The sequence below is a fragment of the Oncorhynchus keta genome, chromosome 18 (genome assembly GCF_023373465.1).
Source record: "Oncorhynchus keta strain PuntledgeMale-10-30-2019 chromosome 18, Oket_V2, whole genome shotgun sequence".
NCBI lineage: Eukaryota > Metazoa > Chordata > Actinopteri > Salmoniformes > Salmonidae > Oncorhynchus > Oncorhynchus keta.
This window is the reverse complement of record NC_068438.1, coordinates 6073927-6091203: the sequence shown is the minus strand read 5'-3', so window position 1 is coordinate 6091203 and position 17277 is coordinate 6073927.

The window sequence follows — 17277 nt, the reverse complement described above, 5'->3', positions numbered from 1 at the left end:
CAGCCGCTTTGCTCCATCCCGGGGAGGGGCGACCCTCCTCCCCTCCTGTCAGAGGCTGGACGTGGTCCAGAGCTCACTGGCTGCAGCTGGAGCTGTCCAGATTCTTCTTACATATCGCCTCTCACCAGCTGTCAACAGCAGCACACTGCCAACGGGGCTCCTGTGTGTGCGCGTGCGTGCATCTGTCTGTCTGCATGCGTGCGAGAGAGCATTAATGTGTTTGTGTGTGTAGATGTGTGTTTAGGTAAGTAGTGAAAACCATCTCATGAATTACACACAGCATGAGTCAGCCATGCACTGGCAGGAGGATAACCTTTGCTCCACAGAGGGTCTGTATCCTCCCTAACCCCTCCTTTTGCCCGAACTCCCCTAACTCCCTTCTAAGCCACCCTCCCCCCCAACCCATCCCTCACAAATCTTCTCTCACCACCCAACCCATCCTTCACCCCCTGACCCATTCCTCATCCCACCCTCCCCTCTCCCCCCTCTCAGCCCATTCCCTTATCACCCGTCTCACCCCTAGCCAAGACTACTCACTCCCTCCCTCCCTCCTGCCCCCTGCCTCCACCTAACCCATCCCTCAACCCTTCCATTCTCTCTCACCCCCCGTAACCCCAAACCCTCCTCTCTCCCAGGTGCTGGATTATGACTGTGGTTCAGGGTATCAGGTGGGTGGAGCAGGACTGGGGAGTGGAGACAGGATATGGCCAGTTTATTTTGTCAGGTGTGTAGGCTCTATGAGCCTGGGTAGCAATGGCCTTGACCCAGTCAACCCTGTGGAACACCTTCCCTCAGCCCTAAATCACACGCTACTGGGGGCTTCCAAACCCACCCGGCCCACAGAGACAGGCCCCGGATGCCGCACCTCCAACCAGGTGACTGGATGTATCTGCGATGGAGTACACATTTCTCACATTACATAGCCCTCTTTCTGACATACAGAAGATAGCCGCATTCAGTGAAAAGTTTGCAAGAACCGGTTTACAGGAACCGAGCCACGTTCAAGAGGCCCAGTGCAGTTCCAGCCACAAATGCCTGGAACATTGAGATAGTACGGTTGTGATTATAACCTCGGTTATGGAACTCAAAGTCTGTGCTACATGCAGATGGAAGTTTAATTGGAACATTCAGTAGTGTTAGAGCATTAGTAGAATGATCATGTGATCCAGGGACTAGGGATAGGCCCAGAGGTGCCTCCATGTTGGAGTGTGGAGTTCATGGAAATTAACTCTGTCTCCGCCAACATGCCAATCCAACCAGCCACACAGGCAGGGCCAAGGTAAGCCCAGAACAGAGCAGGTCCCATCCCTGGTATGCCCTACTAACTGACAGGCTTCTCCCCATTCACCCTGTAATACGGGAATAACTCCCACCACCGCCGGTTCACCTGTACAGCCCACCCACTGCCCATATCCGCCCAACCACACACACTTGCTCACACACTCACACTCACACACACAAAAATTACCATGTTGGAAATTGCGACGTGCCAACCTAGTCTGGGATTCAATCCGAGCGCATTTTGTCGGCAATGCACATTTTAAAGGCAGTGTTCCCACGTTCGCGGGAAAGCACACGCACAGTAAACGTTGCATATGTCGGCTCAATCTGAAATAACCTTTAAATGGCTCATTATCCAAATCCACGATTGGATTGAATCCCGGCCTTAGACTTGCCACGTTTAGGACCACAAGGCCCAAAGCATGGTTCAGCGTCAGAACCAGTGGACTGACTAGTCTGGCTACAGAATATGGTGACCTTATCAAGCAAAAAGCTCTGGGTGTAAGGGTTGTCTTGGGTGGAAGAAGGAGAGGACCAAAGCGCAGCGTGATTAGTGTTCATCTTTTAAATAAACAACTGAACACTTCAAAAAATACAAAACAACAAAGTGACAACCGAAACAGTTCTGTCTGATGCAGACACACAAAGACTGAACATAACCACCCACAAAACACACAGGAAAACAGGCTCCCTAAATATGGTTTTCAACCAGGGACAACAATAGACAGCGATAGACAGCCTCTGATTGAGAACCATACCCGGCCAAACACAGAAATAGAAAATATAGAAAAACTAACATAGACTGCCCACCCCAACTCACGCCCTGACCATACTAAATAAAGACAAAACAAAGGAATAAAGGTCAGAACGTGACACTGGGCTTGAGTTATATTTCGAATAGCCCAAAATATGCTTCAGACTAGATTAAAACTCTGTAGTGGGATAACATCAGGGATGTAGGTACAGTGCCTTGCGAAAGTATTCGGCCCCCTTGAACTTTGCGACCTTTTGCCACATTTCAGGCTTCAAACATAAAGATATAAAACTGTATTTTTTTGTGAAGAATCAACATCAAGTGGGACACAATCATGAAGTGGAACGACATATATTGGATATTTCAAACTTTTTTAACAAATCAAAACTGAAAAACTGGGCGTGCAAAATTATTCAGCCCCCTTTAAGTTAATACTTTGTAGCGCCACCTTTTGCTGCGATTACAGCTGTCAGTCGCTTGGGGTATGTCTCTATCAGTTTTACACATCGAGAGACTGACATTTTTTCCCATTCCTCCTTGCAAAACAGCTCGAGCTCAGTGAGGTTGGATGGAGAGCATTTGTGAACAGCAGTTTTCAGTTCTTTCCACAGATTCTCGATTGGATTCAGGTCTGGACTTTGACTTGGCCATTCTAACATCTGGATATGTTTATTTTTGAACCATTCCATTGTAGATTTTGCTTTATGTTTTGGATCATTGTCTTGTTGGAAGACACATCTCCGTCCCAGTCTCAGGTCTTTTGCAGACTCCATCAGGTTTTCTTCCAGAATGGTCCTGTATTTGGCTCCATCCATCTTCCCATCAATTTTAACCATCTTCCCTGTCCCTGCTGAAGAAAAGCAGGCCCAAACCATGATGCTGCCACCACCATGTTTGACAGTGGGTATGGTGTGTTCAGGGTGATGAGCTGTGTTGCTTTTTTACGCCAAACATAACGTTTTGCATTGTTGCCAAAAAGTTCAATTTTAGTTTCATCTGACCAGAGCACCTTCTTCCACATGTTTGGTGTGTCCAGGTGGCTTGTGGCAAACTTTAAACAACACTTTTTATGGATATCTTTAAGAAATGGCTTTCTTCTTGCCACTCTTCCATAAAGGCCAGATTTGTGCAATATTACGACTGATTGTTGTCCTATGGACAGAGTGTCCCACCTCAGCTGTAGATCTCTGCAGTTCATCCAGAGTGATCATGGGCCTCTTGGCTGCATCTCTGATCAGTCTTCTCCTTGTATGAGCTGAAAGTTTAGAGGGACGGCCAGGTCTTGGTAGATTTGCAGTGGTCTGATACTCCTTCCATTTCAATATTATCGCTTGCACAGTGCTCCTTGGGATGTTTAAAGCTTGGGAAATATTTTTGTATCCTTATCCGGCTTTAAACTTCTTCACAACAGTATCCCGGACCTGCCTGGTGTGTTCCTTGTTCTTCATGATGCTCTCTGCGCTTTTAACGGACCTCTGAGACTATCACAGTGCAGGTGCATTTATACGGAGACTTGATTACACACAGGTGGATTGTATTTATCATCATTAGTCATTTAGGTCAACATTGGATCATTCAGAGATCCTCACTGAACTTCTGGAGAGAGTTTTCTGCACTGAAAGTAAAGGGGCTGAATAATTTTGCCCAATTTTTCAGTTTTTGATTTGTTAAAAAAGTTTGAAATATCCAATAAATGTTGTTCCACTTCATGATTGTGTCCCACTTGTTGTTGATTCTTCACAAAAAAATACAGTTTTATATCTTTATGTTTGAAGCCTGAAATGTGGCAAAAGGTTGCAAAGTTCAAGGGGGCCGAATACTTTCGCAAGGCACTGTAGTACATGCTCCAAAATGATGTATGTGTTCCAGGTCTTTGAGGTCATTGTGATTTCAATAAAACTCACAACAGCAGTTCAGTGTGGTCACAAACGTGCAATATATGTCTCAGCTTCAAAGGTTTCCATGTACTATATCAGACACGGTTTTCAATCGTGGATCCCCCCACGTGTACAATATATGGTACATATTGTCATAAGATAAAACCTCCATAGCAACTGCGGTCAAAGCCTCCCCAGTTAGCACATTTGGTTCCTTGGAAGTTGTGGGAACGTACGTTTTTGGTTTCCCATTGGTTCTGGGAACGAAGCCGTAAGTTTCCTGAACGGTAAAACTGAACGTTTTTTTAAATGTTCTGAGAACGGACGTGAAAATGTCAGGTTGCTGTGAGGTTCTGAGAGCATTTTACTCTGTTTCCTCAAAAGTTTTCCTGGGAGGTTTTATTAACATTCTGAGAACGGAAATGATAGGTGATTTGAAGGTAATTAAATAACGTTCTGAGACCATGTTTCAGTAAGACTTTTAATAACACTGCTGGCTTAGGCTAACTGTTTTAAACTCCAAGCAGAGATAGGACACATGGAAATATTCATTTGCTGAGGCAATAATCATGCAAACATATTTATTTTTTTATTGTGGCACAGCGACATTGAGATTCAAGCTTTCTGTTCTCTATCCATGGAATTAGTCCACTGCACCATCAGGATGGAGCTAGAATGTTTTGTCAGACCACATTTCAAAGGAAACAAGCACTCTTAAAGATCAGGTTTGACCAATTAGTGGGCATGACCAATACACCTGAACTCACTTAGCAAGATAGAGGATTTTGTTCAAGCTGAGAACAGAATGTATACGTTTTTAAATAGGCCGTGGTTACGGATACAGTTTTTGCACACGCCCCGCCCCCTCCCGCCCATTGGGAAACCTATTTCTGGCATGTGTTATTTTCAGCACACATTTGTTTTTCTGACGTAGCTTCTGCTCACACTTCCCCTCCCTTCAGGTGTCGCGCTTTGCACTTCCGCTCCCGCTATAAGCACCGCGATGCTTTGTCATTAGCGTTGTGTCATTGTGACCTTCGACCTGATATACAGTGTTGTTTTGAGAGCAGAGAGGAGCAAAGGGGAAGAGCACCTTTATTTTCCCCTACTGTTCTGTACAATATTCTTCGATTATGTGTAAGTATAATAGCTTTGGTCCAGTTTTCCGCAAGTACTCATTATCATTTTTGCTAGTGGTTGTAATAAATGATCCTGTAATTACACAAGTTGCTTTTGTGTACATTGTGAACATAGGAAATCTAGCTAGCTAGCTAAAGTTCCTGCTAGCTAGTAGATTCTTGACTTCATAAATCTTAGTAACCCGTGGTGTATACTCGAGGCCATATGCAACCAAAATCAACTTTATTTCTCAGAATTTCAATTCAAAAGATAGAATGAACGTGTGCGTCAGCCATCAAGATTTGAACCGAGGCTATTTTTGAGCTTGGACGCGCCTTTTGGATGTGAAGCAATGCGATTGCAACACGGGCAGAATAGTAGCTTTCATAGATTATAAAGAAAGCATTCCCTCATTGTCTGATGGCTACACTTGGAGCCAGTCTTTACTCACCCTCTTCTGAACCATGATGATGATGCCTATGTCTCTACCTCATATTTCTAAACAGCTAAAATAAAAACCCTGCAGCAATTTCAACGAACCTTCCAAAACATAGACGTATATACAGTGCATTCAGAAAGTATTCAGGCTCCTTCCTTTTTTCCACATTTTGTTACGTTACAGCCTTACTATAAAATGCATTAAATAATTTTTTGTCCTCATCAATCTAAACACAATACCCCATAATGACAAAGCGGAAACAGGTTTATAGACATTTTTGAAAGATTGAGCTCAGGCGCATCTAGTTTCCATTGATCATCCTTTCTTCCATTCTTCAACTTGATTGGAGTCCACCTATGGTAAATTCAATTGATTGGACAAGATTTGGAAAGGCACACACCGGTCTATATAAGGTCCTATAGTTGACAGTGCATGTCAAACCAAAAAACCAAGCAAAAACAGGATTGTATCGAGGCACCGATCTGAGGAAGGGTACCAAAAAATTGTCTGTAACATTGAAGGTCCCCAAGAACATAGTAGCCTCCGTCATTCTTAAATGGATGAAGTTTGGAACCACCAAGACTCTTCCTAGAGCTGGCTGCCTGGACAAACTGAGCAATCAGTGGAGAAAGGACTTGGTCAAGGAAGTGACCAAGAACCCGATAGTTGCTCTGACAGAGCTCCTGAGTTCTTCTTTGGAGATGGGAGAACTTTACAGAACAACAACAATCTCTGTACCATTCCACCAATCAGGCCTTTATGGTAGAGTGGCCAGACGGAAGCCACTCCTCAGTAAATGGCACATGCCAGCCCGCTTGGAGTTGACCAAAAGGCACCTAAAGGACTCTCAGACCATGAGAAACAAGATTCTCTGGTCTGATGAAACCAAGATTGAACTCTTTGGCCTGAATGCCAAGCGTCACGTCTGAAGAAAACCAGGCACCATCCCTATGGTGAAGCATGGTGGTGGCAGCATCATGCTGTGGGGATGTTTTTCAGCACCAGGGACTGGGAGACTATTCAGGATCGAGGGAAAGATGAACGGAGCAAAGTACAGAGAGATCCTTGATGCAAACCTGCTCCAGAGCGCTCAGGACCTCAGACTGGGGTGAAGGTTCATCTTCCAACAGGACAACAACCCTAAGCACTGTAGGAGAAAATTCATGACTATGGGTGATTTTCCAGTATCTGGACTGTTCTCCCAGAAGTAGTGAGCATAATCAACTTAGGGTTAATTAATAGACATGCGTAAGCAGAATAAAGGCTGAGGCCAGGTGAATGAACAGAGCTGGATCAACATAGAGTTAATCACTAGACATGTAAAAACAGAAGTAAACAGAAAATGTATGCCTGTGCTGTTGTAGGCCTGAGGGAAGTCATTGCCTGGTCCTGTAGCTGGCTTTAGGGCATGTAGTTGTATTGTACAGTATATGTATGTCTGTGCCATTACAGGCTTGGGGAGAGCCATTGTGTAGTCCTATGAGTATCATTGGACACACATTATGTGTGTGTCTTATTTTTTGTATCATTGCTATGGATACGCCACCAATAGAATCTGTAAACAAGCAAGAATTGAGACAGAAAGATAATGGTGGCGAGAGGCCAAGAGGTGTTAATCATCTACATAGAGGGGAGTGACCACGTGTGTTATCTGAAGGTGAAACCCTATAAGGCCTGAGGTCTGTGGCAAGATAATTGAGTTGTTCCATGGAATTGCTTGACTTTGTTACTTTTTGTAATAAAGTCTATTTGAATTCACAAGCTCCGGTATCTGAGAAATATTTGATTCAATATTTCCACACAGCCAAGACATTGCATGAGTTGCTTCAGGACAAGTCTCTGAATGTCCTTGAATGGCCAGCCAGAGCCAGAGACCTGAAAATAGCTGTGCAGCGACGCTCCCCATCCAACCTGACAGAGCTTTGAGAGGAAGAATGGGAGAAACTCCCCAAATACAGGTGTGTCAAGCTTGTAGCGTCATACCCAAGAAGTCTCGAGGCTGTAATTGCTGCCAAAGGTCCTTCAACAAAGTACTGAGTAAATGTGATACTTCAGGTTTTTTTTTTAATACTTTTGCAAAATGTTCATTTATTTTTTGCTTTGTCATTATGGGGTATTGTGTGTAGATTGATGAAGGGAAAAAAACGATATAATCAATTTTAGAATAAGGCTTTAACATAACAAAATGTAGAAAAAGTCAAGGGTCTGAATGCTTTCCGAATGCAGTGTATAATGAAGGCTACAACCCTCTCGATCTGTCTGTTGTAACGGATATTGCAGTTGCACAAGCAGGACGCAGTTCCTACACTTTGGACACATATTATGTGTCCAAAAAAACACTACTTGACTGGCTGACGACCTCCTGTGCAGCTTAGCCAATGTTTGCAATGATGAAAAAAATCTAATTGAATCGCTAATTAGACCACGTGTCTGTATCTTGACGCGTTCCACCTCTGGGCAGCCAAACGTTCTAGGCAGCCGATATCACGACTCAGGATATGACCCACATGCAGACACAGGAGACGAGACGGGTGGTTCGGTTCTCAGAATATTTATTATAACAATGGGGCAGGCAAAAGGGGTCGAGGGCAGGTCGATCCAAGAGTTAAAGGTTTGTGATCCAAGAGTCAAAAAGGTACAGAACGGGCAGGCAGCCTCAGGGTCAGGGCAGCCAGAAAGGTCGGAAACGGGAACACTAGAAAACAAGAACTATAGAAACACGCTGTTAAGACCTGACAAAACAAGACGAACTAGCAAAAAAACAAACAGAACACGCAAGTATAAACACACAGGGGATAACGGGGAAAAAATAAGAGACACCTGGTGGAGGTTGAAGACCAGCACAAGACAGGTGAAACAGATCAGGGTGTGACAGCCCAGCCTGTATCCGGAAAAAAAAGTCTGACAATGGGTTCGTTTTGCATCCCCCGGTGCCTTAGTTATGCGATATATACTGATATAATAGCGTGTAACTCAATAGCTAAGAAGAACATGAAATTGCTAGACTGCCTGTTTGTGTCGCGCTTATGTTTGCAATACTGACAACAAAATTTGTATGGACATGCCGATAATGTATTGTGTAAAACATGTCAATAGTTGCATGTAGCCTACATCCCCCCCGGAAAAAAATAACATTAAATTGGTTTTATGCTTACTGAGTTATTGAATGCAATAGTTTGAACAGTTTTGTGTACAACATGAAGTTTGTAGGCTACACTAGTGACCAGACAAAGTCAATCTGGGAGAGAGGAGCAGCAGTAGAGCACTCAGCACAGTAGCTATGTAGGCAGAGCAGTGGGCACTCAGCTACGTAAATGTAACAACTACGCTGGGAGGAGACGGGAAGCAAGCGCAGATAGTGAGTTTAATAATAAACGTAACAGAGAACAATACAAGAGTGTAGCGAACAGACATGGAACAACATTAACACTGCCTAGGGAATTAGACCTAAGAGAGTGCCAGATATAGGGGAGGTAATGAGAGAGGAAATGGAGTCCAGGTGAGCCTAATCATGAGTAGCAGGTGCGCACAATGATGGTTGCCCAGCCAGGGATGTCCAATGCTGTAGGGGATTAGTGGGAGTAGACCTGACAGTAAAAATATTATTTAGCAGAAATATCCATATTTTTTTTGCCTTTTTTTGCCTTAAATAACATTTTTAGAACGTTACTGTTTTCCTGTGTTGATTATTGAAAGTTTTCTTAATGTTCTGAGAACATGACTTTAAATAGAACCATGAGGGAACCTGTAGAAAATATTATGCTGAAGTCCTGAAATTCTCACAGAAGAACGTTGTTTCCTAATGTTCTCAGAACTATTTGAGAACATTCCCAAGTTCAAACCAGCTGTAGAACATTCCTAAAACATTACCGAAATTGAAATGAAATGTAACCATGTTTGAAATTCAGGAAACGTTCTGTTAAAGGAATGAAATAGCAAGAAAATAACATTATTTTGTCAAGTTCCTTCAATGTGCTGAGATGGTTCCAAAGTCAAGTAACTATCCCTCACCATTCCCAGAAAATTGTAGAAAGATTGTATGCAAAATAACCATACGATAACCATGCTCTCAACAAGCTCTTAGAAACATATGGTTCTCAGAACGTCATGTGCTAACTGAATACAGTTTGCTGAGTTGATGGTCGGTCTGGAACACATAAAACAGATTGCCAGGGTTTTGGGTTTCGAAGATGGACCCATTCTGGAAGGAACAACAAAACCTGGATGAGTGAGAGGGTCGCAGAACGAGGCAGGGGCTGCGGCACGTCAAACCTTCGGGCTGACCGGAAGCCAGCCTGCAATAAAGCTGGGAAAACTGACCCCAATCCCCATCCTGAAGCAGACCGGAGCACCGGGAGTGCTGGGGTGGGAGTCACAGGTGATGTGATTGGTATGGGGGGGCTGGGGTCATTTTATGGAATTGGGGGGGATGATGGTGTGTGTAAATGGGGATTATGGCAGTTTGTTTGGGGGGTGAGTTAGGACCAGCTGGTGGTTTTTGTTCGCGCTTGCATCTCTGTATCCCGTTTATTCCTGGAATCCCTATCAGTCTTAAATCAGAGTCCTCGCCATGGAAATTCAAGGCTGGATAACAACTTAGGGGTGAGAGAAAAACATGAACCCCCCCCCCAATCCCCACCCTCCGGCCCGCCATGCTCCCGTTCCCCCTCCGTTTTGCCCTCAGTCCCCCACAGTCCCGGATTAAAAAATGATGTTTTTACAGGTGTCTCACGATGCAGATGCTGTCCTTGCTCAACTGAAAATCGCATTCGTCCCTCCCCTCCATCTCGCCCCTCCATATTCTCCTCTCTGCCGATTTTTGCTTTGCTGTCAACACTGGAGTTGAAAGGAGGGAGGTGATCTTCCCTGAGTGTTGCTTTAATGAGCAACTTGTTGACAATAAAGGCAGTGTTTTGAATCCTGTCGTCACCTAAACTCCTCACCTCATCCCTTCAAACCCCCACCCATCTAGACCAGACTATCGTCTCTCTATGGGACAGTCCCCTTAATAATGACTTGATCCTCTTCTAACCCTGACTCCCAGAAAGAGGGGCTTCAGACGAGCCACATTGACACCCTCCTTATCTCTTCTAACTGACTGATTCAACTATCTGCCATATTCAGCTTTCACCTTGATCTGGCCCTACAAACTGACCAAACAATGGCATAAAAATATCCATCAACAACTGCCTAGTGGGACCACATCCAAGGAGAGAGGGTGCTATGGAGAGGGAGGGAAAGGAGACGGACAGACAGAGATAGATAGAAATAGCGAGGCAGAGAAAGGGAAAGAGGGAGCGAGAGAGAGAGACAGGAGCCGGTGGAGGACAGCTGTTGGTCTGTTTACTTGCAGGATGTCACTCTTCTCCAGATGTTCTGAAGCCCAGAGAGGAAAGGGAGTGTTGGGGGGAGGGGGGTGTTTGTGGATCGTTGCCAGGATAGAATCATCACTCAATGCACTACGTGGCCAGGTACTGAGGGTCAACAGTAGGACTGCCCAGCCCCAGGTGCCCCGGTCTGTGGCAAGCATATAATGTCAGAGCCCAGCAACACAACAACCAAACAAAGCTTCTCTGTGCAGCTGCTCCTCTTGATGAATTCACTGTTGTGTTTGTTTGTATATGCCTACATATGATAGATGTCATTGTGTTGCATATCGAATCTGTCTGCAGTACTGTATAATTAATGCGTCATAGGATACTCCACTCCCACTTACTTTTATACACTTCATTGATATTATAATAATAATAATAATATATGCCATTTAGCAGACGCTTTTATCCAAAGCGACTTACAGTCATGTGTGCATACATTCTACGTATGGGTGGTCCCGGGAATCGAACCCACTACCTGGACGTTTCTGATAGTACTTCTTTGTTTCTTCTCTTGAATGTCTGGGTTGATACAGGTTCAGCCACAGGGTTGAGGTTTGCTGTCACATTAGGAGAGTACATTTCTTGAACATGTACATCCGTTGAGTCGGGGGGAGCTGTGACTATATTTCAATGTGGCTACTGTACTACACAGAATACTCTTCCTCCCTGGCAAGAGATTGGAGGAAGGATGAAAGGGAGAATTGTGGCGAGGAAAGGAGAAAAGGGGAAGGAAGGGAGAGACTGGGGGAGAGAGGGAGTCGCTAGTCAAAATTCAAAGTATGCCCTTAAACATATCCAATATGTTACTATGCGATGGCAATACGATCCCCTTGGTTCTTTACTGGGAGCAAAATTGTAACATTTTGATCGTCAGAATATGGGTAAGCGAGACAAGGATAAGCTGAATGAAACAACTGCTTGAGTAAAAAAATTGAGTTCATCGAATGTGATGAATGGTCACCAGGGGTGACATAACCAAACAAGAAACACTTCTTCCCTTTTTTTAAGGTGGCTTTGTGTTTTGCCAGAGTAGGGATCTTTTTTTTTTATCTCCTTTTTTTTCAGGCAAATCTCCCTCATTGCATTAGCACATGTGTCTAAGCCTGAGAACAGGGCCGATAACAGGCGCATGAATAACTGCAGGCGATCTCTGAGCAGTACATGGTGCTCCTGAGGAACATTAACATGGGCTTCAGCCCATCCCGAGTTAAAAAGGAAGAGAAGGATGAAAAAAGGAGGGAAGGGAGAGGGGAGGGGGAAAAGGCCTGGCATAGAGATTAGATTAGTACTTTAAAAACATCTGTGAATTCGTCCGGCCCAAGCTACCGCTTCCCGACAGATCTGGGCCCGATCGTGCATTCTCTTCCTCCGCCCGCCCGCCCACCCTCCCTCCATCCTCCCCCCTCCACCACCCTCATCCCCCTCTGTTGTGGTTTGTCTGTTCTGTTTTTCACTGTGTCAGTGTGTTTGTTGCTTTTTACGACTCTCGCCCTCCTTCGGTCATTCATCTCAAAGCAGTGAATGTTAAATTGGGTACAGCTTATATAAAACAAATGTGTACAGAGCATAGAGCACACAATGGTTGGATGCGTTTAGTGCCTCTTGTCACCGTATAAGCCAGCGCTTCCCAACCTAGGGGTCGCGGGAGAAACTGGGGGGGGGTGATTGGTTCATGGAACCAGGGTTACGTGAGCCACTAAATTGGGTTGTAATAAGAGTGTTTCTTTCCTAGAAATGTGTCTCTCAATTTTTGAATGGTTTATGCTACAAAATATTATGACCGCATTCCTGAAAAATAAGACTCCCAGGAACACATACCTGGTTTCCCTTAGAAACCCTAGAACAGAGTGTAAAGAACCAGCCAGTGATAGACTGGTGAAAGAAGAACGTGATGTTCTTTTCTACACAGAAGATCATACACAATTATTGCCTGATGATCTTCCATGATGTTTTCCTGAATTTCAAACCGTACTTCGTCAGATTGAAATACTATTATATTATTTTAAAAGTTAGTATCGGTCGTTGTCCACATAACTTTTTTTTTTAAATGATGGGGTCGAGATTTAAAAATATATATATCATAAACAGGTCACGGGACAGAAAAGTTTGGGAACCCCTGATATAAGAGTTTGTGTGACACTACACAGGCTATACTCATGGCATAGCCCAATAATGTACAATGAACTACTTCAAGCGTAGCCCTAATAATCAGTTTAATTTTTTATTTTTACACAACACCAAGCCCATCACCAACCACCCCCTCCCATGAAGGGGACCGGACTTGTCGAGTGTCTCATTATTACCATACAGTTCACAAGGCTCACCTCATGGAGTGTTACAACATCAACACTCCCACCTGCCTCCAGGGCAGTGATGGAAGTCCAGAGACCTAAGGCATGATAATGCTATGTTATGCTAAACACCCTCTCCAGCACCATCTATCCTGGTGAGAGAAGGTGGGAAGGATAACACCCCCCCCAACCCAGGGAAGGCGTGGGCCTGGTTTAGAGCGACCTACGCCATTACTTTCCCTTTAATTATGACCTCGCTTCCAGCACCACTGAGCTGCAACTCCAAAGGTAGGAAGGGTTGGTACGGCATGAAGACAAAGCAAAACCCCTCCCTGGATGCCCAGACCCGGTCTCCACGCCAAACTAGTTATTGTAAATGCAGCGTACCGTATCCTCGCTGGCCAGTAGACTCAGTCTGCTAGCTACTGCTGTACTTGGAAATGCAGCTCTCTCTCTCTCTCTCTCTCTCTCTCTCTCTCTCTCTCTCTCTCTCTCTCTCTCTCTCTCTCTCTCTCTCTCTCTCTCTCTCTCTCTCTCCTCTCTCTCTCTCTCTCTCTCTCTCTCTCTCTCTCTCTCTCTCTCTCTCTCTCTCTCTCTCTCTCTCTCTCTCTCTCTCTCTCTCTCTCTCTCTCTCTCTCTCTCTCTCTCTCTCTCTCTCTCTCTCTCTCTCTCTCTCTCTCTCTCTCTCTCTCTCTCTCTCTCTCTCTCTCTCTCTCTCTCTCTCTCTCTCTCTCTCTCTCTCTCTCTCTCTCTCTCTCTCTCTCTCTCTCTCTCTCTCTCTCTCTCTCTCCTTCCTCCACGGACTGAAGACTCAACAACAAGGAGATGGATGACTGACATGTCAAGCATTGTTTCACCCCAAGATCTGGTGATGCCTGTGGATGCAGATCGACTGATCTGATGGTCCCGTGGGGCAGTTGGTAGAGCATGGCACTTGCAATGCCAAGGTTTTGGGTTTGATTCCCACAGGGGACCAGTACTAATGAACATGTCTGCACTCACCACTGTAAGTTGCTCTGGATAAGAGTGTCTGCTAAATGACTAAAATGTAAATGTGGTGACAGAAAATGCAAATGTCATATGGTACCGCCATGTGTCAAATACAAATCTCTTTCCAACCACATTTTACTATTGGAGACATGTATGGGAAAGATCCTCTGTCAACACATCAATCACATGGTCTCTGCTTTCCGGGAACTTAGCGTGAACCACGTTCAGGTGTATAGCTGACTAGCCCCCATGTTCTCACGTGGGTGATTCAGACTCAGAGCTCAACTGGGGAGGAAGAGAAAGAGAGGAAACCCCATTACTTCAGTGTGTGCTTCATCCAAAACGCTCACTGGCTATGGACAAAGACTCCTTTAACAATGAGAGTTATAACAGCGCGCCATGACCAGATTGTCCTTATTTCACAGTCACCTGGCACAGAGCTCGATGAAAACATTACTACAACGGTTTAATATGTGACTGTATTGTGTTTCATTGCATAGGGAAAACGATTGTGGTTGATTATGGCAAGAGAATACCAAAACATCCACCCTCAATAACTTTTTTTCCCTCCGCTCTCTATACCAAGGAGGAAGTGACATTGTCAACATGGCGATGACTGGTTCATATACTACACATTTCCTGGCTGCTACTAGAGCCAGACACAATCCAAAATCTCAGCCTGACTCTGGACCGACACCAGACCAGCACTCAACAAAAACGTAAGGCCCTGCAAAACTGTGATTGAGCAATTAACACCCGTTTTCATCCATCGATCCCTCCCTCCTTCCTGTTTTGGCCTGAGCAACAGCACAGTCAGATAAATCACAAATCTGTTCGTCACCAGAAGGAGAACAACAAGTCTAGACCAGGTATTCCCAAAATGGGGTACGCACAACGCTGTCGGGGGTACGCCCCAAAAAATGTGATTCACAGTTTTTTTAAATATATAAAAAATTGTCTTTTGTTTTAATTTTCAAACAGTCCAATTAAATTTTCCAAAGGGGCTATACATTTGGGCGAGGTTTTTTTCTTGCCTAAATTAAACCCATCTAGTGTTCAGCGAAATAACAACACAATGTCAAATACAGGTAGCCTAGTCAACTAATTAACATCCAATCACATTAACCGTTACTCTCTCGCGGGAATTCCACTAACGGGACATATGTAGCCAAACGTAGCTGCTGCTCATTCCGTTTGCTCGAAAATTGATAAATGGTTCAAAACAAGAAAGGCCCGCGTCCTTAGAGACACATACCAGCAGTTCTACACCTGCACCTGTCGACGACACAAGCTGTTCTGCTTCCACAAGCACACCCAATGCCAGCATCAGTAATTCTACATTTGTTGTTAGACCAGCTAGCATGGATACTGACAGTTGTGAATCTGATGCGTCATTGTATGATTTTGTTTTGTATGTGTCACGTTCTGACCTTTATTTCCTTTGGTTTGTATTTATTTAGTATGGTCAGGGTGTGAGTTGGGTGGGCAGTCTATGTTTGTTTTTCTATGATTTGGGTATTTCTATGTTTCAGCATAGATTCTCAATCAGAGGCAGGTGTCATTAGTTGTCTCTGATTGAGAATCATACTTAGGTAGCCTGGGTTGCACTGTTTGTTTGTGGGTGATTGTCTATGTTGATGGCTTGTTTCAGCGCAGCTCGCATTGGCTTCACGGTTGTTATTTTGTTTACTGTTTTTGTATAGTGTTTCAGTTCTTTCTTTAGTTAAACATTCAACATAAACACATATCACGCTGCATTTTGGTCCTCCGATCCTTCTCGCCTCTCCTCTTCAGATGAAGAGGAGGACGACCGTGACAGTATGCAAATGACCTCAAGTTTATGGACAATGTCAAATGTGATATAGCAAAGCAACTGAGTGAGTTGGGTGTGCAATTACACGGGTACTTTCCCGAAACGGATGACACAAACAACTGGATTCGTTAGCGCTTTCATGCCCTGCCTCTAGTCCACTTACCGATATCTGAACAAGAGAGCCTCATCGAAATTGCAACAAGCGGTTCTGTGAAAATTGAATTTTATCAGAAGCCACTGCCAGATTTCTGGATTGGGCGGCGCTCAGTGTCCTTCCTTGACAAATCGCACTGTTAAGACACTGACGCCCTTTGCATGCAAGTGCCTACAGTATGTGAGAGTGGATTTTCGGCACTCATTAGCATGAAAACTAAATACAGGCACAGAATGTGTGTGGAAAATTATTTAAGACTGAGACTCTCTCCAATACAACCCAACATTGCAGAGTTACAGTTGAAGTTTACATTGGTTTACATAGGTTAGAGTCATTAAAACATGTTTTTCAACCACTCCACAAATGTCTTGTTAACAAACTATAGTTTTGGCAAGTCAGTTAGGACATCTACTTTTTGCATGACACAAGTCATTTTTCCTACAATTGTTTGCAGACAGATAATTTTACTTATAATTCCCTCTATAACAATTCCAGTGGGTCAGAGGTTTACATACACTAAGTTGACTGTGCCTTTAAACAGCTTTAAATTCCAGAAAATGATGTCATGGTTTTAGAAGCTTCTAATAGGCTAATTGACATTTGAGTCAATTGGAGGTGTACCTGTGGATTTATTTCAAGGCCTACCTTCAAACTCAGTGCCTCTTTGCTTGACATCATGGGAATATCAAAAGAAATCAGCCAAGACCTCAGAAAAAAATTGTAGACCTCCACAAGTCTGGTACCACGTTCATCTGTACAAACAATAGTAATTCTAGACACCATGGGACCACGCAGCCGTCATACCGCTCAGGAAGGAGACGCGTTCTGTCTCCTAGAGATGAACGTACTTTGGTGCAAATCAATCCCAAAACAATTGCAAGGACCTTGTGAAGATGCTGGAGGAAATAGGTACAAAGTATCTATATCCACAGTAAAACGAGCTCTATATCGACATAACCTGAAAGGCCGCTCAGCAAGGAAGAAGCCACTGCTCCAAAACCGCCATAAAATAGCCAGACTACGGTTTGCAACTGCACATGGGGACAAAGATCTTACTTTTTGGAGAAATGTCCTCTGGTCTGATGAAACAACAATAGAACTGTTTGGCCATAATGACCATTGTTAGTTATGGTTGGAGGAAAAAGGGGGAGGCTTGCAAGCCGAAGAACACCATCCCAACTGTG